At 41.2% G+C, this 23,228-nt stretch overlaps 1 long non-coding RNA gene across 4 annotated transcripts; it reads right to left on the bottom strand.

Annotated features, from left to right (window-relative positions):
* Nucleotides 1-1,411: 1,411 nt before the first annotated feature.
* LOC134547336 (uncharacterized) lies at nucleotides 1,412-20,333 on the bottom strand. Of its 4 annotated transcripts, none has more exons than XR_010079446.1 (5): nucleotides 20,201-20,322; nucleotides 18,632-18,752; nucleotides 9,056-9,130; nucleotides 6,824-6,868; nucleotides 1,412-5,022 (listed from the first exon to the last, which is right to left on the bottom strand). It is a non-coding gene; the product is annotated as an uncharacterized LOC134547336 (long non-coding RNA). The 4 variants fall into 4 exon arrangements; XR_010079447.1 differs by having other exon boundaries at nucleotides 1,412-4,947; XR_010079448.1 differs by lacking the exon at nucleotides 18,632-18,752 and having other exon boundaries at nucleotides 20,201-20,333.
* Between the last annotated feature and the right edge of the window lie 2,895 nt (nucleotides 20,334-23,228).

Raw genomic sequence — 23,228 nt, 5'->3', positions numbered from 1 at the left:
AGGCAGCACAGTAAACCACAATGATGGCAGAGAGGGCAATGAAGAGAAAGGTCTTGGATCAGTTATGGTTGGTGACGTGGTCCTGTTCAGAAAAACAGCCAGCAGATCAAGAGATCAGAAATGACTGAATGTCTAAGGTGAAGATCAAAAAACCCCTGAAACAATAAAAGCTGAATAAAGAACAGCCACTGTTGTTCTGATTTTTAAGTGTTTACTGTTTCTGTGCAAATATGAAAACAGGCACAAGTCATCCAAACAAATGGATGTGTGCAGGGAATTTTGAAATCCAAGGGCAGTGCACATTACAAAACATTACTTTCTCGATTTTTACATGCATTAGTACCTCAGTACAGAAGACAGAAAGAAAGCTGTGAGTGAGGATGAAAAAAAAGATCAGAAAAAACTAGGCAGAGGAAAGAAAATGAGCTGAGGAGAACTTGTAACTTCTTTTTCTGTCTGTTTTCTAATTGGAATGATGCCCGTGTGGGTTTTTTGAGCCCTGGGGCTATGTTTGTAGACCATGAAAAGTAAAGTTTGGCTTAGAATGTAGTTTAAAGCAACTACAGGCTTACATTTTCGAAGGTGTTAAAATGCCAAACTGCAAGTTTTGCTCTCCTGCATTCCACCAGTTGCTGCCCAGATGAATGCTAATCGTTGTGGCATTCCCTTGTCTGACAAGTTTTTCTTGTTCTCCATACCTCAGGTGAATGCTGCTATCCTGAAGACAGAGTGTTCATTTTGTCTATCTTAAATTATCTTCACCCAAGAACAATGCTGCAAGTATGCAGATGGGTGTTCATGTGCATTCCTTAAATGCAACATCCTCAAGGCATTTGGAGATCCTGCCAGTCTTATCAGGGACAACTGGGTCAACTGCTACCAAGAGGGGAGTAAATAATCAGATGACTGAATTGTTAGCAAAACTGGGAAACATCTCATGATGCCTGCCAGCTTCATAAGCAGAGAACTGTAATTTTTATCATAGGATAAAAATAGGACTTTGAGGATGTTTTGTTTCCAGAACCTTCCTCTGAGATAAATTTAGTTGCCAGAATATTCCACTGGTGGCCATTTAGTAGAACAGTGAATATGTCTGTATTGATGGTGTGATTGGGCAGAACCTGCCAGGGACATAACTGCAACATACATTTCAACTTTGAAATAGCAAATTGATTAATTATTGACTGAACTAAGCAAAAATTGCATTCTAGAGCATTTGACTAGCAGGGACAGTAATACATCCACAGCAAAACAACAGGAAAGAAAAACCTAAAGTAAATAGAAAACTTGACTCAGATCTTAAGTTTAATCACTTAGTAGGCAATCCTATATACTATGACAATAAAAGCATTATTGTCTGGATGAAAGTTTGTAAAATATTAAGTAAAACAGCCTGTTCCAGCCGAAACAAACAACCAAAAGGCCTAACACACCTAGAATAAACAAATCATTTCCATTGTAATTTCAAAGGTTTTTTGTAAGAGAAGGGTAAAACCCCAAAACGCCAGTGGTTAATAATAAGGACAGAGATACTGTTTGAGCAAATGGATGCCAGTTTTGATCTACTCTTTATTTTAAAAAAATCAATAGACTACTCAAGAAACAGGTCTTTACAGATGTACGTGTAAGAGAAAACTAAGAAGCAGTGTAAGCTACAATGGCTGAGACATCTTGGATATAAATAATGAATTTGCTGAATTACTCTTCAAAGAGTGCTTCCAGTGACATCAGCCAGCACTGTCAGGAGGCATGGATACATCCCGTAAGTTCCCATGGACTTTAATATGTCTTTTTAAAAAATTAAATGTTTCTTAACTTGATCTTCTTCCTCTTGCTCCAGACTTTCTTGCAGGTTTGAGAGCATGAGGTCCCTGGAGGCTGGCCTTACCAGTAAACACAGCTAGCTCAGCTTTCTTGTTACCAGGTCCCCTACCCCATTCAGCAGCAGGCCCACATTTTCCCTTGTCTTCCTTTTGCAGGTGATATACTTGTAGATGTCTTTGCTGCTGTCCACAGTTCTTTACCAGGCTCAGCTCCAGATGGGTTTTGCCTATTGTAACCCTGTCCCTGAGTGCTTGGACAGCATCTCTATATTCGTGGCAGTTCACTCATCCTTGCTTCTACCTGTTGTAGAACACTTCTTTTTTCCACCTGACCTTTGTCAGTCTCCTTGCTTGTATTTGCAGGTGCCTCCTGCCTTTGACTGATTTCCTGCACATTGAGGTGGATCATTCTGAAGCTGGAGGAGGTGATACTTGAAACTCAGCTAACTCCTCTAGTTCCCTTTTTTCTTGGTGGATGCATTGCAAGGATTTCTTCAAGTAGACACCTTAAGAGGCCACAGCCTGCTTTTCTGAACTCCACAGGTCAGTTCTGCTATTTTCCTTGTTTTTTGTGGGATGCACCACTATTTCATGGCCATTGCGGCAAGAGCTGCCTGGGACCTTCACATCCCTGATGAATTCTTCCTTGGCTGTATTCCTTGGTTTTAAGTGTGGGGTCCAGCAGAATGCTTTGCCCCCATTGGCTCTGTGATCATATTTGTTAGCAGAGGCTCACTCCAGTAACCCCCAGATTGCTTGAGTCCTTCTGGGTTGACCTCCAGCCAGTATCGTAGCAGGGCAGAGATTTGTTAGAATGCAAAAATTCAACATTTAATTGATTTTATTAAAACAATCTGTTGAAGGTACTTGTTTCTGAATAATGCAGAAAATAAATACCATGAGATTTTTTTTTGAAGTCTTAACAGCTCAAGTAATTTTATTTTGCAAAGCAGGCAACAACTTAAACAAAGTGAAAAGTAATCAAGATAGCAGACAGATAAAAAAGAGATAAACTGCTAACTTTACTGTGAATTCTGGGTTTATAAAATAAATGTACAAACAGGAAGGAAAAAAACACTGCTTTTAAAGTGAGTGAGCTGAAAAAATGAGCTAAAACCCATCTACATTAAAGAAATCTTGAATTAAATTCTTCCTTAAGTGAAATCAAGAGAAATTATTGCTTGTTCTTTTGAGGTGTCTGGCAGCATTTTATTGATCTTTGACAGGTGTGGATTTTGTTCGTTTTTCTACGAGGAATGACTGGGTAACTGTAGGCAAGTTGCTCAAAGTGAAGTTTTGAAACAAGATCACTTAATTTGCAAACCTCAGGCTTTGGATTACAGTTTCAAGAGCCCGTGCCCATACAGGCTCAGAGTGCACATGCACCCTTTTGGCATCAAACAGCTCTCAGAAGGCTCAGTACACCTGAAAATCGAGCAAGAGAAGTCACAACTGCACAACTGTTTGCACATTTGCTCTTTCTACTCTTCTCCACATTGTTGTAGCTGTAGGATAGTAATGAGGCTATTCACAAAGACAGTGCTCAGTTAAACTGAGCTTTGTGGGTTATACTAAAATAAGCACAGTAAATTCGAAATGAAAACTGCTGTTGCACTTTCATGTAGTAACTTTACTGGGTAAATCTCTACTTTTACAGCGCTTCTTTCAGCATCATCTTGTAGTTCCTGTAAGGATCTTGAATCTGTAGGGAAGCAGTTTCACTTAATCACACCTTCCTGCCCAGGCAAAACGTGTTTGGCATAATAAATAATCAAGTGTAAGGGAAAAAAATTGATTTTGTAGGCTCTTGTTGTAGGCAGTTGGTCTTTGATGTTCCTTCCCTTTGGGTTAATTTCCAGTCACAAAACATCTGTTCTCCTTGTAATTGGGAAAAGTTGGGATAATTTAATTAGACAAACAACCCCTATCTGGCACATCTTCTTTCTGATGGGAGTTTAGTTGAAAAGAACGGCACTGTTTCTTTCATCAAGAAGTGGTTCTTTGCTAATCTGTTTAGCCTGGGTACGGCTGAGGCAGAACCCTCGTCTTTTCTCTTAATGAATTATTTGTAAATGGGGCTCCTCCTTGTGGGTGATGCTCGTAGCACAGGGCTGCGCAGAGGCGGGCGGTGCTGCGGCTGCCTGGGTTTGGGCACAGCAAATCATTCACGATTAATGTGCAAAAAGCCTTTCAGTCATGGGTCAGCACTTCACACCGGAGGTTCATGTGCAAGCCCGAGGGAGGGTTGATGGATACGAGCTCTGGAGGTGTTTTTGTAGAGCCAGGCCAAGGCGGTTCGAAGGGAGATGCTCTCCAGACTAACCCAGCCATCCTTTTGTTCACAGCATAGCTAATGTCTCAATGGCTGCAAGGCACAATGGCTGATACCTGCACGTTTACACACCACTCTTCAATTAATGTAAAATTATTTTACATTTACTGGAGCTGATGCTGGCAACAGCATCAGGCTTGGCAAAGGCAAGGACCCTGAGAAGAAACACTCCCCTTTGTCCTGTGCCTGCAGTTCTATTTTGCTGTGATTTTTCAGTCAAATAGTCTCTTAGTAAAGCTGGAGTAATGTGCTGCATTTTCAGCCTTTAAATATCATATTGGAAGATTATGTGGAAATGAAGGGCCCTGTAGAAACTGAAACTGTCCATTCAAGTTTGAAAAATTCAAATTTTATCTTAATAGAAGTTACAGATAGCTCTTATATGCAATATTTTTTATTTGATGTTCTATGTTGTATATATCTCCAATCACAAAACATGTTTTCCATCTAATTATGAAAAGTCAAAAAAAAAAAAATTAGGTGCACTTGAAATAAAAACTCAGATTTTCTCAGTATAACCCTTTTGAATTTTCATTAATTTTAAATTCATTATTTGTGAAAGGCAAATTCTTAAAAGGAAACTGACCTATTTTTTACAGAAATTGTGAAAAAAATCTCCTTTTTTTTAATATTAGCTGCTTTTTTATGGTGTCTTCAGGCAGCACTGCTTCTCTTTGTACTTAGCATTGAGATTCCCTGGGCAGGAAAAGCAGTAGAGGTTGGTTCTGGTCCTGGTGGGGTGTTTGTGTAGCTCCCAGCTTTAGTAAATGGCAAGTATGACATCCACACTCACTTGGAAAAGAGGGGAGGAAAAAGCAGTCATTCGACTTCATTTCACTTTAGTACTGTTTTCTTTTCACTTTTAAGCTAGAAGGAGAAGAGGAAGCAAAACTGTATGTCTATGCATTGTCTTTATTCTCTAGTGAACATGTTAACCAAGGATTTGTTACGGAACTCCTATGAAAGCGATATGCAGGTGATTAGACAAGATCCAATACAGGGAATAGCCTCCACAGTTCTCCTTTGCTTTGCTCTTGGTCAGATTCTAGACAAGACACGAGCAATGACTTTTCTGTGTCTTTCAAAGTACAGCTGTGACCAGACATGTGTCTGTCCCTGGATGTGTGACAAGTGCTGGCTCTGCCTGCAAGCTCCACGCACTGCAGCTGTGTCAGTACTGTCAGTGTGTCAGCTGCTATGAGCTGGCTTGGCAGCAGGAGCATAGTCCAGGGACTTCTCATGTCCCTTTCCTCGTGCTGTAGCTTCACCCTACTGAGTCCTGAAGTGACACCAGAGCAGCCAGAGGAGTCACCAAACCAGCGATTTGGATTTCTCGTAAGATATATCTGCATAAGCCTTGGGACATGAGGATGACCACAGGCAGTGCTGTTGTGATTTTATATTTTGATCAGAGTTATAACAGTAGAAATATACTATGAAAATAGTAATTAAAAAACCTATCTAAGTGATCTGACTGAATCATTATCTACTATGCATGCTACTGAGTGCAGAAAAAATTCCCATACAGATAGGTAAAACTTTTTCTGTACAGGTAGTTAAGAAAATAAGCCAATTTCTTTGCTGTTTGTGATATGGAAAGAGTATATTCAACAGCCCTGAAAGGAAATAAAAGTAAGAACTATAAAAGAAAAGGTTTCTTACAATCGACCTGTCAACAGTCTTGCCAAGAAGAAATGAATCAGTTATTATCTTTGTGTCTATGTCATTGTCCCAGAGATAATGATATCATAAACAGCTGAAGTACTTGCAAATTTTATAACTGCATTTGGAAATTAGAATGACTTCCATACCTTTAAAGGTGAAAGCTATTTTGAGCACCCTAGGAAGTACATTGTTTTAGTGACAAGGTTTTTTTTGACTGCAAACTGTGGATTTCCTCTAACTTTCTCAAACAACTGTTGTGTTGGCTTTGGAGATGGTATAGAAGATAGAGGATAATGGAATGTGAGAAGAATGGTTTAGTAAACGGATAAATATGATGTGTGAATTTATTGGCAGTTGTTTTCCTGCTTGAGTCAATAATCCAAATGAGCCTTTCCTACAGAATCTAATGTCACTGTATTGTAATTAATTCAAATTTATCTTCCTGAAAGACTGGCAGAAAAATACCTTTTAAAATTCAATATGCATACTGTTCCTCAAAGGAAGAATAAATAAGCTTGAACAGTTTCAGAAGAACTAACAAGATAAAGAATTGAAAAATACTTGAACTGACAGAACTGTTTTAGGAGAGAACTTGGTATTTGAGTGGATAAGCAGGAAATTATGATCTCCCTGCCATCTTACCATGTAGAAAATGAACAGCCACTTCATGGCAAGGTGTTTTTTTTCTTTAAATTTTGTCCCTATGACTAGTCCTATATTTTATGAGAAATGATCCTGACATCTGTGATATAATAATTCTATCATTTTCATATACATAACAAAACTGGTAATGCTAAAATTTGTCTGAGCTTCTGTAACCCAGATCTCAGCCTAGAAAGAAATACTATTCCCCTGTGATAGAAGCTGACTTTGGAAAGGGAATTTATTGAGATGATTATAACTGTGTAGATCCTCTAGTAAATCACATTATCCTAGTGTTTTGCACTAAATGGACTTCTGGCCTGAGCTAACTAAAAATTATTATGTTGCTAAAAATGCTTACCAAAACTCAGTCCTGCTCTTGGTACATTATGGGAACCATGTTCACCTGTAAGAAAACAAAATAATTTGTTTAATGTACCAATGGGGACTAAATGTAAGACCAGAGAAGTACAACTGTGTAAGAAGCACTTTGTTTTGGTGTTGTATCTGTGAGAACCCTCTGGACATTCCCAAACTTGGACTCTCAATGGCAAAACACCCCCCATTACTTGCTGAAACAAAAGCTGCATGATGTTTGCATGATGCCCAGTGTGCTGCCCTCCAGGTCCTTGGCTCCTGGAAGGAAGGGGCTGAGCTGCTGAAGTCAGGGGAAAGTTGTAGCATTCATATCCTGCTTTGAATTTTGGAATAGTGTCTGCGATGTCTGAATTTACTCCTTGTGACTCCATGCTGGAAAGCACCATCTGAAGAGTATTCTGCTTGTTATTTCCTACATCTGTCATGATGCTTGTTGCACGCCTGAGTGTGGATGTGCCCTGGCTGGCATAAACCAAATGACTCATGAGTCAAGAATGCCTCTCTCCAGATTTAGCTCAGCTTTACAGATTGAGATTGCTGGCCTTTGCTTTTCAGCTGACATCAAAGAGTACAAAAAGAGTTGGGGTTTTGTCTCCGAGCATTTTCCTCAACTTATTTATTCCTTGTTATATTATTCCTTATATTTCTTATATTTATTATAAGAAATATAATATAATTCTTATAATTATTCCTTATATTTCCTTAATGCCTTTAATTCTCAAATATTTCCATTTCACAGAGCAGCAAATTGAGTGCTTTGTGCCCAGAGTTTTTCCTCACGTGGCACACACTGAGCAGCAATGTCCTTCTCAAGTCCTCCCTTCCATTATTTGGCCTTTGGTCTCATTACTTAAATGGATGATCTTTAAAAGATGAACACTTTGTTGTGTTTAAAACCATCTTTTTAGAGGGAATTATTGGAAATCTTGTTACTCAATTTTGAATGTAAATATGGCCATTTTGCAAAGACACAAGGACCAAGGCTTATGCCTTTAATGGGCCCTTAATTTTTTTCTCATTTTCTACCTCCTAGCAGCTTAGACATGCAGCAGATTTCACAAGGGGGTGGCAGATCTGATAGCTCTGGTTAGTTCTTCCATCCTTCTTGGCACATGACAAGTTCAAAACAAATTCTAAATTAATTTTTCATTTATAGTATGGAGATCCTAATAAATAGAGCAGCTAGGATGTTTTCTTTCTCTATAGTTAAAGCAGTTCCAAGGGACAAAAAAGAAACAAAATAAAACAAAGAATAAAAGAATAACATATTCTATGACAAAAAGTAAAGGTGGGAGAGGGATACAAGGTATGCCAAAATGAAAATTGCAAACTTTGAAGTAGGAAATTTGTTTCAAACAGGCCATTTTTATACCTCAAAAAAACCCATTTGCTTGGTACACTAATATGCCTGAGAGTCCTTTAGTGTGGCACAAATATTGCCTTAATAATTTTAAATAATCACTTTTACAGGCAAGAGTCTGCTCAAGAATTCCATTCTTCTGTTTTCAACTATACATTTGAAATGGATGTTGTATTGCAGGCACATCTGTCTGCTGAAGTTACTGTTAGCTTTTCTTGGTGTGCCACAGCTTGGCTCAAACCCTGAGTAACAGAAGTCGGTTCACCAGTGTAGCTGGGGTATTATTTTGACACTTAAACATTATTAATTGTTACTGAAGTAGATGTCTGCAGATGCTATTAGAGAGGATTCCCTCATTATTTAATAACCAGGAAAATTTTCTTATTATTATTGCAGGCATCATTTGTTTCCTTTCCTTTAAACTTTCAGAAGTTTAAGAATAATAGTACTAAAATGTTAAAAGGCTAATACAAGGGTTGGCCTATTCCAGTGTGTTGACACTCTGTTGTTGGCATTTTCTGAAGCCTTGTATTGTACTGAATTTCATAATTTATAATAATTCACAGTTGAGTGAATTGGGGCCATCCTTCCAACAGAATCTGTAATGGCTTGTTTTAAAGAGTCAGAATGAATCCTTTCTCACATTTCTCACGTCTCCTTTCTGCAGAGCTAGTGCCCCATAGGCTCTCAGCACCACACAGGAGTACTGAGCAGACTCTCCACCACCCTGGGAGTACTCTGGGCTTTAGATCATTTTCACAGTGCTCTTGTCACATCCCCTGGCAGCATCTGAAAGCTGTGCTGGGTAGGGCAAAAGAAGCAGCCCTCATCTGCCACCATCAGTAAAACTCTCACCTCCAGATTTCTCCTGGGACTCGCCTCATCTCCCAAAGTCTTGCAGAACAATGTTCTTCATTCCTGTTTGAAGAGCTATTTCACAGAAAAGTGCCAAAATATTAGGGGCCCAACATTTACTGGAATAAGTTGTATTTATTATTCATATCCTAAAATGCATGTGGGCATATAAACAGCAGAATTGTAGAACAGTCCAGTATGGAAGGGACCTCAGAAGATTGCCTAGTCCAACCTTTTTATGGGAAAGGGAGTGTAGATGAGATTAGTTTAACCACCCTGTTCAACCACATCTTCAAAACCTCCAGTAATTCCCTCCACAACCCTGGGAATATAGTTCAGTGAATGATTATTCTCACTGGAAAAAAAATCTTTATCTGAATGCCATGTGTGTACATGGCAGTCGCTGTGCCTGCCTGAGTCAGCAGTGCATGAGCAGTGAGCTGCAGCTGGTGACTCCACAGTAGGGTAAGGGTCCTGCCCAGTCACCAATACATCCTGGAAAAACCTGCCTACCCATTTTGGCAGAGATTTTACCTGGGTTCATTATCTAAACAGGCTAAAATCATCAGCAGAACTGTTAACCTCAAGTCCTAGTGGCAACATCTCATAGTGAGAAGTACAATGTGACAGTGGTAGAGTTGCTCAGTAGTTGACCAGCATAATGATTTTTCACTAGAAAGTGCTAATTTACCAAACTTTGTATTGTAAAACAACAATTTCAGTAAGTTTAAAGCCTCTTTCAAAATGTCTAGAAGTTGTTCAAATATCCTACTTCAACTTTTCAGTTAGATTTTTAAAAAAACTCATTTTAAAATTTAAATTAATTTCAGTAAAATTAAAGCCAAATTGAAACAAGTATTTTGATCATCAGCAGGAAAAATCATATGTCTAATCTAAAGTTACTCCTTTGCCAGCTTTCATTGGTTAAGCATACATCAGATAATTATATATTTTCAACTGAAGATAGCTGATAAGATCTCGACTCATGGATGAAGGCAGTGACAAAATGCCTGGCATTCTGATGGTGTCATAATTTTACCCTGTCTCTAAACAAAATGTTTCCCTACAACTTTTAAACCATTAAGATGTCTTTATATGCCTGTACAGTTATACAGAGGTCATGTTGTCTCAGTTCCTCTGAGATATTTCTCATTTGGTCATTGCAATGGGAAAAATAAGTTTGAGAGAATTCTTGCCCTGCCATGGCAAGATGACACAGCTCTTCCGAGCCACAATATGATGCTTTGGTGCAGCTATTTGGTCAGGAATCTGGGTCTGTTCTGTTACTTTCACATTTTTAGCTTTTTGGCTGCATGGCTAGATCTTCCTCATTTTCTCACCCATTACTGGACCCTCAGTTGCCCTCCTCTGGTCTTGAAATGGATAGCAAATCTCCCCAGTCCTTAAAGCTACTCATGTTTCTCTCAATTTCCGTTTTCCAGTCCTCAGGTTTTGTCCACACAGAACCTGAAATTGCATTCTGGCAGAGATACCAAGGTATGCAAATCTGCATGTAAAGATGAACAAAGCTGGCAGCGTTATGGGTTCATGTATCAACAATGTAGAGCTGCTTGTTGGCTTCCTCCTGTTCATTGCAGATAGCAGGCAAATTATACTCCAAGCTTAGTTGGCAATAAGTGATATTGAAAAGCCATAGCGGTCAGGTGAATTCCTTCATGATAGAAAAAAGTGAAACATTGCACCCATTTTTAAAAAGGGGAGAAAGGAGAGCTCTAGGGACTACGGACCTGTCACCTCTGTGCCTGGGAAGATAATGGGACAGATCCTCCCAGCAGCTGTGCTAAGGCACACGGAGAACAGGGAGGTGAATTAGGACACCCAGCACGGCTACACCAAGGGCAAGTCCTGCCTGAACAAACTTCTGGCCTGCCATGATGGGGTGACTACATCAATGGACAGGGGAATGGCTGTGGATGTCATCTGTCTGGACTGGTGTAAGGTCTTTGACATGGTCCTCCACAATGTCCTTCTCTCTAAATTGGAGAGAGATGGATTCGATGGGTGGACTTCTAGGTGGATGAGGGATTAATTGTATGATCACGTCCAGAGGGCAGTGATCAATGGCTCAGTATTCCAATAGGGATCAGTGGCAGATGATGTCCTTCCTAGAGTCCATGTTGGGAACAGTATTTAATGTCTTCATCAGTGATATAGACAGTGGGACCAGTGCCCCCTCAGTAAGATTTCTACTGACACCAAGCTGAGTGGTGTAACTGACACATGAAGGATGGGATACCATCCAGACGGATCTGGAGAAGCTCCAGAAGTGGGCCCATGGGAATCTAATAGTCAACAAGCCCAAGTGCAAGGTACTGCACCTGAGTTGGAGCAACCCTCAGTATCAAGTCTGGAGAGGAAGAGATTGCAAGCAGCCCTGACAAGAAGGACTTGAGGGTGCTGGTGAATGAAAAACTGGACATGACCTGGCAATGTGCACTTGTTGTTCAGAAAGCCAGCTGTGTCCTGGGCTGCAAAGAGGTGTGTGCAGCAGAGTGAGGGAGGTGATTCTGCCCCTCTACTCTGTGCTGATGAGGTCCCACCTGGAGTGCTGCATCTAGCTCTGGGGTCCCAGCACAAGGAAGATGTGGAGTGTTGGAGCAAGAGTGTCATACACATGATTAGGGGGCTGCCCACTATTTACAAAGTACGATGATTCACTTACATTTGCATAGCAGCAAGGCTCCTAGGCCACCTTTCTGGGAGCCCTTGGCTCTCATGTTGGCATCTGTCCCCCCAAGTCCAGAATAAGCTGGATGCAGCCATCACAACTCCTACTGGTGGTTATGGCTTAAGCATGGATGAAGAGGGGGTGGGAGAATGTGCTGCTACACTGTCCAAGGTCTGTCTACAGCATTTAAGGTTGACTTTGACTGGGTTTTTTTGAAAAAGAGGCTGCATTCCTTTTGGAAATTTAGCAGAACCTGGAAGCGGACCCTGGAAGGAAACCAGTGGGATTTGTAGTGTTGATTTTTACAGCTGGAAGGAACAAAATAGTGAGGGAACCTAATTGCAGCTTATCTACTTAGGTACAATTTCTCCAACAAGCTGCAGACTCTAGTTACAACAGGATGCTACAGACTTGGTGTCATTCAAAACAGGAAATGCAAAAAAACCCAGAAACTAATAAAGTATCATAAAGTCAGTATAGTGCAGCCCAAAAAGATCTGAGATAATCTACTATTGTCTTATTATGTGGGACATAGGCACTTCCCCTTTTTAATGATGCTCAGCAATTTGAGCAACTGTTCAAAGTGACCTTCTAGTGCCTACAAAAATTATTTTCCCAGGCAACTAACTGTATTTTTTTCCTGTCTTTCACCACTATCTTGTTTTTGGAGTTCCTCCTGTGGCATACCTGCTAATTTGGAGTGGAACTGTGATCATGGAGTGGCCAAGGGAACTGGGGTTGTTTAGTCTGGGAAAACCTGAAGGGAGGTTGTAGACAGGTAAGGTTGGTCTCTTCTCTCAGGTAACAAGGGGCAAACAGGCTCAAGTTGTACCTGGGGAGGTTTAGATTGGATATTAGGAAAAAATTATTCACTGAAAGGGTAGTTAGGCATTGGAACAGGCCGCCTGGGGAAGCGGTGGGATCACCAGCCCTGCAAGTATTCAAAAACATACGTAGACATGATGCCTAAAAAAATGATGTAGTGGTGGACCTGGAGTTCACGGCTGGACTTGATGATCTTCCAGGTCTTTTTCAATCTTAGTGCTTCTGTGGTTCTATGATTCCATGCCAGGAGAGGCAAAAGCTCCTTTGCCTCCGGGAGAGCTCAGCCGGGGCCGGGAAGGAGAAGCCAGGCAGGGGGCAGCATCCGCTCATCCAGGGCCCGCTCCGTGGCTGCAGCCGCTCGGGAGGTGCGGCCAGAACGGGGAAAGAGGGTTTGAATCTCTTTGATGTGCTGATCCAGGTTCTGCGGTAGCGGTGCATCAAAGCAGCGGCAGCCTCGCTGGCGAACCTATTTATACAGATATCAAAGTGTTCTGCGGCAGGAAACCTACTGTCACGTCACTGGTGCAGCATCCGTGGCTAGAGAACTGGGTGCTAAGAAAAGCAGTGGGGACAGTAAATGGGACATCTGGCTGTGGACTTCTGTTGGATCTTGTTTTATCTGGAGTGCAGAAACAGATCAAAAAACGACAACTAGTCCAGTTTACTGCTAATCCAAGAGTTACTACTTCTTATATATGTATATATGGGCCCTTTGTTTCTTGGTGATAGATTTGTTTATGTAGAGACACAAAAAGCTGCAGGTTGTGGTGACAATTTGAATTGCAGAACACCTATGCAGTTATTTCCCTCCACAGCTAACCCTGGAAGCCACAGATCAGGGTATGAATTGCAAAATTAATAGAGTCAGTTCCTGAGCCTCCTATAAAGGATACAATACAAAAGGGAACAGTGATAGGTCCTTTTTAGACTATGAGACTGTAAAAATGAACACCTAACAGTCAGTATTACCAGTCCTAGGAACCTTTGTGGAGTTAAGCTTGTGCAAACCAATTAATGCCTGTCATATGTAGTTTGTTCTTTCTTTCATCTTATTCCCATGAAAACTGAACAGTGAAATGTTTATGAGATGTTTGGTCCTTGAGAATTCAGGCTTTGATTTCCTCTATTCACCAGACATGGCACTTTCCATCACTGGCAGGTTCAGCTCTAAAGCCCCAGCTGTCTTTACTGGAGAGTTATAGGTGCTGGATATGTGTTCTGCAACCTTTTTAGCAGGGTGAAGTTAAATGCTAGATCTGCAAAAATGCACATACAGGCATCTTACTGGCAGAGGGACCATGGCACATCCAAGCACTGGTTGGAGACCCTGTCTTGAACCCAGCCAGGTGAGCTCTCCAACAGCCCTCACCACTCCCTGGGGCATTGGATGTTCCTTTATCATCCGACTGCCAGGCAGCAAGAAACTTGGCAGCTTGCTGCCTGCAGCATTAAAGCCATTGCCTCCTGCAGAATGGCCAGCTCTGTGCCAAAACGAACAGGGGTCAGTTGCAGTCTCCTTTTATGTGGTGTGGTGCAGTTCTGGGTTGCACCAGAGGCTTTCAGAAGGAGACACGGGAGATTCCCAGGAAGCCAGGATAGGCTGCTTGGCTGGCTTTGGTGAGCTGGCAGCCACAGTGCCGGTGCCCTCAGCAGTTTGTTAACGGGATGGACTTGGCCCACTGCTCCTCCTCCCTGCAACAGCACACTGAGATTCTTAATGCAGCATACTGCCCAGCTGATTCCTCAGCCAGGGCTGAACAACAGATACCATCCCTCCCACAGCCCACTGGAGTGCAAGGGAGATTTGTCATTCCTTAGAATTGGAACAAGATTTGTCCTTGAGGGCTATATTCAGAAATTAATTCAGACAGACTGAATGTTTCTAGTCCAGAAGTAATTTTATTTTTCCTGGATATTTCCCTTGAGCTCTTCTGCTGCCTGCTGAGATATTCTCACTCCAGGTCAGCAGGTACAGGGCTTCCCTCACAGTCAGGTCAGATTAGGGGAACTAGCCGGAGTGGTGCAGAGTTCCCTGAGAAGACACAGAGGATACATCTTTTTGGCAAAGTAGATGACAGCAAAAAGTGCTGTCTGGGCTACCACCTTCTTCTCACTGCTGCAGAACTATTTCTGCCTCATATCTGTGACTTCTTAATATAAACTACAGTCATAATCTCACAAGAGGGAGCCACAATATTCCCTCACCTTTGTGAGGGAATCTTTACTCACAAACAGTGCCCTTTCTCTAAGTCTTCTCAGTCCCTTTCTCTCTGCAATCCACATCTCTCCCACAAGACCCTGAAATGGCATGCAGTTTTTACAGAAGGGCTTGTGTTTCTGTCTCTTCTTCCGTCCCCTGCTTTACCAGTTATTGCAGGTATTTTAAGCTCTGGTCTCGCTCTCCTAAGGAGTACTCATCACTAATCAGAGGCAAAAAGTGGGTGCCACTTTGAAAGAAAACAGTGAATCTTGCTCTATTCCTTGAAAGACGTGAGGTAGGTACCTTTTGTCTGAAGGATTCCTGGCTTTGGTACCCGTAGGAGTGCAAGAACCTACCTGCAGACCTGAATTAATCCCCTCAGATCCTCAGAGCTCCAGCTTCCTTCCTCCACCTTGTTTTGTATTTTAAAAAAGTTAGATGTCCATACACTTCATGGGATGGGGTCATATATGTTGAAAGAAACCCCCCACTCAGAGATGCCTGACCCCATCCCATGGGGTGTAGAGATGTCCATCCATTCTGTAACAGGGAATGCTGTGCTCTACTCAACGAGTTCAACATTGCCTTAATGCCTTACTGGTTTCCCAGGGATATGGGTGTTTGTGTTTAATTTTTTTCCACAGGTTGTCTATTTTAAACTTGTTGTTGGTTTTAGATCAAGCCTACATCTCTTCTAAACATCTTAGAGTGCTAAGCCAAGTGAAGCCAAAGGGTTTGTACCAGGAAAACAATGACTCATTTTCTCTAGCCAACCTCATGGCCCAGCACCTATGTCAGCTTTTTAGTGTGCTCCAGTTAGTCCATCCTTGTGTTCAAATAGACAGAAAAATGCATTACATTAAAAAGAAATATCTCTTTCAGTCCCTTTCCTTGCATATATTTGGAAATATGCATGCTAGCACTGAGAGCAGGTGGAGTGGGGCCGTAAGTGTTGTTATGACCTACTCAGGGCTGAAGTTTTTGTACTTAGATGCTTTCCTATTCTAGTAATGGATGCATGTGGAAACTCAGATTGAATTTTTTTCCAATGAGTTAACAAGCGACAGTACTTAAAAGTGCTGTAAGGATTTGTGAGATCAAGTACTTGTATCATTCTCTACAAAGTTAATTAGATTCAAGCAGCTTACTCTTCATGATTAGGATCTTAAACTTCAACTGCATGTGCTTCGTTTTTCACATATGGGCCAGACTGACAAAATTCATAAATACACAGAATCATCCTAGAAAACTGCAAGCATGTTTGTTTTCACATTCAATTTTAATTAGGAAAAGACCACTGTGAATCATCTGAAAGGTTCTCAGACATCTTTTATCTTTATCTAAAGATATCTAATGACATCTTTAGGTTTTTTAATGCAAACTTTAGCTGGCATGCTCACAGAAAAGGTAATTAACAATATACAAATATACTCATCAGAAATAAAACTTGTATTTGCTTCCTATTCAAACAAACAAACACCTTACTGTTAGTCAGGCATGACAATTTTCCAGCTAATAGGTAAATGAGCAGCTGAAGTGAAATGTTTGATATCTCTCTCTTTACAAGTTCTTACTCAGATGTGACATGGAGGTTTAGACAAAAAAAGACATGGACTCTTCCCGTGCTGTGAAAGTGCCTGCTAGAAGAGTGGCACTTCCCACCTGCAGTTGCTAAAATGGAAGCAGTGAGCCCAAGTTAGCTCTGGGGGTGTCTCCATTGCTCCGTTGCTGCCCCATGCCTGTCTGCCCAGAGAAATGTCATCAGCCATTGTACAACATGGTCTGTCCACATTCCTGAAGTGGTCACACACATAACACATGGTGATGCTCTGCAGAAAAAGCATCTATGTCAGTGTGAGCTGAAAACTGTTTAGAAGGGACAGACTGCCTTCACCATGTTCTCTGGTATGGCTGTTGACCTGTGCAGTGGAGAGAGCTGCCAGATCATCTTTTTGCTTCAGTCCTTATGTGAATGTTTTATTGCCAGCCTAAGGCATTAATGTATGGCTTTTCACAATCTTCTTTAAGAGAATTTATGCTTTTTTCTAAGCATGTATCAGATGTTCCAGAGAAGGCACAGTCCTGGGTCCTTCTGCTTTGAGCTCTTGATCTTTATTGATCAGTGCAAGAGTCTCCAGAATAATTCCTTGCTACCATGATTGTTGTATCTTTTCCAAATTCATTTATAAATTGGACTATTACCATGGTAAAAGTTAAACTCTTCATTGTAAATGCTTCACCAGCACATCAGTTTTATTTCTCTCAATCTTATATGCAAGACTATCCGACTATCCGGGTGGCTCTCCTTCCTTGATTGCTGCTGACACACTCTACTGTTTTGTAAACTAACTCCTGTCATTAATTTTGCCTGGGTTTTGTTTTGGGTGGGGTTTTTTTTGCCAGCAGGACTTGCTAGAGTGCAGACAGTGCCAAGGTCTGCAAAAATTTCCATGTGGCTGAGGAATATCTGCAGGAAGGAGGAGGAGACATGAGAGAAGTCACCTTTCATTAGTGTGAATGTCTTGAGTGCAGCATACAGAAAAAAATGCAGTAAGTGGCAGCTTCTATAATTTCCTTTTTTTCTGCAAGGACGAGTCTTTTGTCAAGGAGTCAAAGTGAGTTTCACGCAAATGTATAGAAACACTTAGCACTTAACACTTTCTAGACTTGGAGTGCTAGAAATACTAAAATACACTAAAAACTTTCTGTTCTGAAGATTTATATTTCAATAGGTGACCCCCTGTGTTACATGCATATATGCCACACATCCAGTACATCAGCCCTTATCTCCAGGCCTTTGAAGGGAGCCTGTGATGAGTGCACTACTCTGTGTGCAAGTTTATCATCTGTACAGGGTGGATTCTTTTTGTCAGTTGTATAAGAGCCATAGTGGGATGGGTGGGAGTCCTCATCTTAATCCCACTGAAGTCAGAGGAAGAGCTCCTGTTAACTCTAACAGGCTTTGGATCAGTGCCTGTGGGAAGCTATTTTATAAATCCCAGCTTGCCTTGAGCAGTGTTTAGTTCTTATAATTTACCAGGACATGTTTTGATACAAAGCAATTCTTTATTTCATTTCTTCTAGGAAGGCTTGGAGTAATTAAGTCACTCTGTTGAGCTAAGATCTGCGGTCTTGGAGGTGAGGAGAAAAAAGTGGTGATAGGGCCAGTATTTTCTTTGATGCAGTCCTGTTTATTTGTGAAGAATGTAAATAGCTCTTTTTTCCCCAGAGCACAACTGGGATCACGAAGGTTACAACTCTCTTGCTTCTAGCACTGAAACCTTGCAAAATCATGTCTCCGTCTTTCAACAAATGCAGTCTCATTCCTGTCCACAATGCAGTTATTGTATGACTATGCAGCACTCTCTTGTGCAGTCTGCTTGCTTTTTTTTTCCATTATAAATTAGATCCTCACTCAGTGTTCCTCTAATGAGAGACTGTTTCCCTACTTACCCCCGTTTGGACCCCATTTATGCTGGATATTTATATTTTTGTATTTTTTACATTTATATTTACAAGCTTCTGGGGATAGTGACCATTTTTTGTTCCACGTTTATATATCATTGGTCTCTTGGTCCACCTTGAGGATAACAACAATAATAGCAAAAATGAAAACATGGTGTTCTCAGTTTCTTGCTCCTCTGCCCAGCACTCCTTCCACCCAGTACTGCTCTGGTAACCCTGTCTAAGGTGGGTTTCCAGAGCTTATAGGATGGCTGTTTCCAGCCCCATTTATCCCAAAGGAGCAGTTAACTGAAAGGTGCTGAAGGGATGGGGAAAGCAGACAACAGAAAGGGAATGACTTAAAATAGTGTATCTGGCCTCTTCCTTCCCAACTGAAACTCACAAAAGGCTGACTCACCTGATTTAGGTCTGGGGACAGAAATTCAGGATTCCCAACAGGCCAGAGGAAAAGGCCACAACCAGCACCTGCAGAGGGTTCCCTGTGCATGCAGGCAGTGTTTTCAACAGATGAGTGCTGTCTGAGAAGGATTGAATTACTAATGTGAGTGTATGAAAACAAGCCTCCTGCTGACAGGATTTCCTATCTTAAAGCTTTGTAAGTGAGGGGAAAAGATTTTCTGGAGACAAATTCTGTTCCTTGAAGAATCAGTTGGTAAAAAGGAAAGAATTCACTGTGTTTCCATCCAGTTTGGACTCATTGCTGTTGCATATCCTGCTTTAGCATGGGATTGATTTGTGAAAGTGCAGTGTTTACAGAGGGAAACCTGAGCCGGGCACATCCAGAGAGTTACAGTTTGTCAGTGCAGTTTCTCTAAAAGGAAGATTATATGCAAGCATTTGTAATGTAGCTTGGGTGCCAACCCAATTCTGGGGGCCTGCTGTGTTCAGTATAATGGTACATTGCATTCCTTGCTGCTGGGAGACCATTTTATCACAGCATTAGAAGTATAAACTGAAGTCAAAGTAAAACCCAGCTTTTTTTATTACTGTTGAGAAGGTCATAATGTACCCTGCTGAAAGAGTGCTGGGGCACAGCAGAGGGCATCCTTCAACAGAGGTACCAGTCCAGCCCTCTGGCATGGCTGTGCAGGAGCATTTAACTTCAGCTGGGCAATTGCACCAATGCTTTTCATGCAATCCCTGTGCTCCCAGAGCTCCTGCTGCCCTCATCTCTTCCCACAGTGGGATTATGTGGCATGGGGCAGTGCCATGCTGAGACACCAGCCCTGAATGAGTTGCCTTGTCTACCAGAATCATTTATATCATGCTGATGCAACACTTGACCTTTCTGAGAAACCACATGCAGTTGTTCAAGATGCTCTGTGTTGACATCCCTGTTTTGTTTGTACCCTTGCACTATGTTGAATATCTTCTGCTGAGCTATGGAAACAAATTCATGTACTAGCTTTAGATAGGTGTTTAGATAGCCAAGCTATATCCTCTATGGCCCTGGGTACTCTGAAAGACATAAAAGTATAGAAAGTATAAAGTCTTGCAGATATAAATGAAAAATCATTCATCTGCTCTATTTCAGACACGTTTAGTCTCCTGACATTTTGTCCCATATTCTTCTAACATATTTGAAACTCTGAATGGTGTAGGAAAAAAAATAAGGTTATGCTGAAAATACAGAGCACTGGAGAACAGCTGTGTTGTGCCTATCTATCATTAAATAAAGAATAGAGCTCTAAAAGTGTTTACAGATTATAAAACAAAACCAGATTGAATATGTCTTAAATTCTAGGAACTAACCTAAAATTTGCTATAAAACAAATATATGGCTTACAGCTGGAAACCTGTCAAAACACCCAAATGGTTGCTCTGCATTGTCTGGAAAGAGTTTCTGTGCCCAAAGAGTTCAGAACAGCAACAGATGTACTGTTGCATAAGAGAGGCATCCCTGTTTTGAATTTCAGTTTATAGGACAGAGAGGCATACAAGGGAAGTAAAGTTCTTTTCATCTTACCCAGGTGCCTCTGCTTCCTCCTTAACATCTTGCTCCATGTAGTTCTCCTATGTTAAAGCGATTAGCAGAGATATGGAATGATGGGAACATACATCATTTTAAGAACAGAAAAAGCCATCTGGCTCAGTGTTTGTGGCTGGCTCTTAATTCAACCACGCTGAGTTTTTTTCCATGCCCCTCAAGCCCCTCCCTTTCCAGAAACAATCTATGTGATCCCACATCTCTTCTTCAGTAACGCGTTCCAGATGGTCAGCTTTGTGCAGAATGGATTTGCCTTAGCTTCCCAGGTTTTTCCTAGGTTTATGTTGTTGTTGTTTTTGTTTTCAGATTGCTTCCCCTTTATTTGAAACCTCTTTACCCAATCGTCTAGCTCTCCCTGGATCTTTTTTCCTAATTTTTATAGTGCAATCAAGAGATATTTTTCTCGCATGTGTATTTTTATCGCACTCATTCCCTGCTGCACAACAATATTGAAGCTTTTCTTCTCTTTAATTGAAGGTGTGGAAGAGAGGTTGTGGGAGGCTGTGTAAGTAGGCAGCTTTATAGAGGGCATTCAATAATCAGTATTAATTCAGCATTTTTGTGGAACATTTTATTCAGTGGATTCAATAACATTCCAAATATCAGCAGTATGGCCTTTTGCACTTTAGGATGGCATCTACACTTCAAAGAGCTCAACTCTACAGTTCCTATCTCTCTCCTGCTTCCTGGCTGCCCATGTGGCACCAGTTTGTCCCTAGTCCCTCTTTTGGATGAACTGGTTCCCTGTGAAACACAGTGTGCATGTGGTTCTGGAGGTCTCTCCTCCCTCCTGAGACCCTCCTAGAGGGTGAATTTGACAGCCTTCACTTTCACAGCCTGCTGGCAGTGTCCTGGAAGTGTCCTCTTGCTGTGCTAGCCCTGTTTACTCTATTTACATTGGTGGGACTGAGGAGGTTGTATTTACAAGAAATTTTAGAAACTGGAAATAATTATGAAAACATCTTGAGGCCTCAGGGGAGTTCAATAATTCTGAAGATGGAAAAAGATGGTCTTTTATAACTGGAGTGTTATACCCTCAATCCTCCCTGCAAGGAAATCGCCAGTTTTCCTGGACAAGAAGTAAGATGAGAAATTAGGAAGATTTCCCACATTTTCCATCTGTTGGTGCAAATTTTTGAGGCAATGAGTGTGTGACATTTCACAAAGTCAAGAGACTCTCCCGATCTATAGCTGGGGGCAATTCCTGCTCAGTGAAAGCTCAGCCTTTAATGTACAGATTTCTGGGAGAAAAGTGGTCTGTGGTGCGGGGACAGAGCAGCTGGAGACACCGAGGCACAGTCTGTCACCTCTGTCACCAGCCTTGCCATGCCTGGAGCCCTGCGTGGGAGCTGGCTGGTCACCAACCCAAAGCCCTTCAGCCCAAATTCTGCTCTGAGCTGCCACTTCTCCCTGCCTGCACAGGAGTGCATTTATTAAATTTAGAGGCATAGTAAAACACAAAATAGGAGAAGTTCTTCTATAAATACACCTTAAAACAAAGAGACTATTTTTTTTTTTTCCCCCATGGAAAAAATATTAACAAAAACAGTGGATATCTCACAGCTCATATTGTTTAGAAACAGATTTTATTTTTCCAGTCTGCTCTAAATTTTTCCATTCTCTGTCAGCTTGGAGGACAATGCAAATACAGCACAGCTACATTTCTGCTTTCTATCCTACACCTTGCAGATCACATTGACAACAAGTTAAGCAAAAGAATTGCTCAGAGTCACAAGAATCCTTTGATTTACAGAAACCCCTAGACTGCAGACACACCATGGTGTCCTGCAGGAGCCCAAAAATTTGGGAATGGATTATGTTGCATATTTTTATTAATATCTTTTTTGTCTCTCTGAGTTCATACCAGTTATGAAGGAGAAAAACTTTCTGTGTTTAATCCTTCATATCAAATTTGATACATAAGCTCAGTTTCACATGTTTAAGATCAATGACAAGAAAATCAGTCAAATCAGCCCACTTTTTTCATATTCCCTGGTGGGAAAGTCTTCTGAAAACTAGTTGTTTGTATTTTTGTTCAGTACAGGCATTAATAAGGCTAAATGAGCTGCCAGTATGAAGACTATTCATAATAATTTCATATTGCAGAGGGTTTTGTGGGAAACTTTATGAAGATAAATGCATTATACACACACACTTCTTGAAGGCTTATCTCTGGTTTTTTTCCTATAATAATAATTGAACAAGAAAACACTGCAAGTATGTTCATCTGCTTTGAAATAGGACTGAACCACATTTGCAATTGTTTCATTTATTTTACCATACCTTTTGAGCATCTGAGTACATCAGTACCCAGAAAATGTTAATGTAGACCTCATTTGATTAAAAATCCCAACCTGTTGTTATAAGTAGTTTTTTCACCATAATATTTCTGATGAAGATGTCTCCAGACATCTGACAGACACTCTGTAATTACTGTACCCTGTGCTTCTCTCTCTCGCTCCTTATCTCTGAGAGAGCAATTGAAACGTGGAAACCCAAAAACTCAGGAACACCTGGATCTGCACTGAATGCATTGTAGGATCAGGGCTGCAGTTTTGTATCATGTGTTCTCTAAGCTCTCCTCTGTTCTGGAGTGACCGCCTTGCACAACCTAAGCCATAGCTGTGTCCTGCTTGTGGTTATATACCCTGATCCACTATATGATCACCATTTGGACTGTCACAGACTATGCCTTTTGCAAAATTTTGCTGCCTCTGCAATGAAGCACAATGGAGTCTGCAGCTGTAAGATGCCCAGAGCTGAGCTGTGATCTGTTTAGTTTTCACTTTGCAATCAGGATCATGCCTTTGCTCTGAGATGTTTGTCATGTGACATATACAAGTGATTTTGCAATATGAATACTGTGGTTTTAAAGGTTACTTTTTCTATTTGTTCTTTAATCTGGTGGTTACACAGAAGTTCTGGGGATAACTCTTATCTGTTGGGAGCACACCCTTCTCTGTTCAGGAGCACATGGAGATTGTGGCAGGTAGATTGGGCATCTGCT

This window comes from Prinia subflava, chromosome 1 (genome assembly GCF_021018805.1).
Source record: "Prinia subflava isolate CZ2003 ecotype Zambia chromosome 1, Cam_Psub_1.2, whole genome shotgun sequence".
NCBI lineage: Eukaryota > Metazoa > Chordata > Aves > Passeriformes > Cisticolidae > Prinia > Prinia subflava.
The sequence above is the reverse complement of the archived record's forward strand: the minus strand, read 5'-3'. Positions and strand labels throughout refer to the sequence as shown.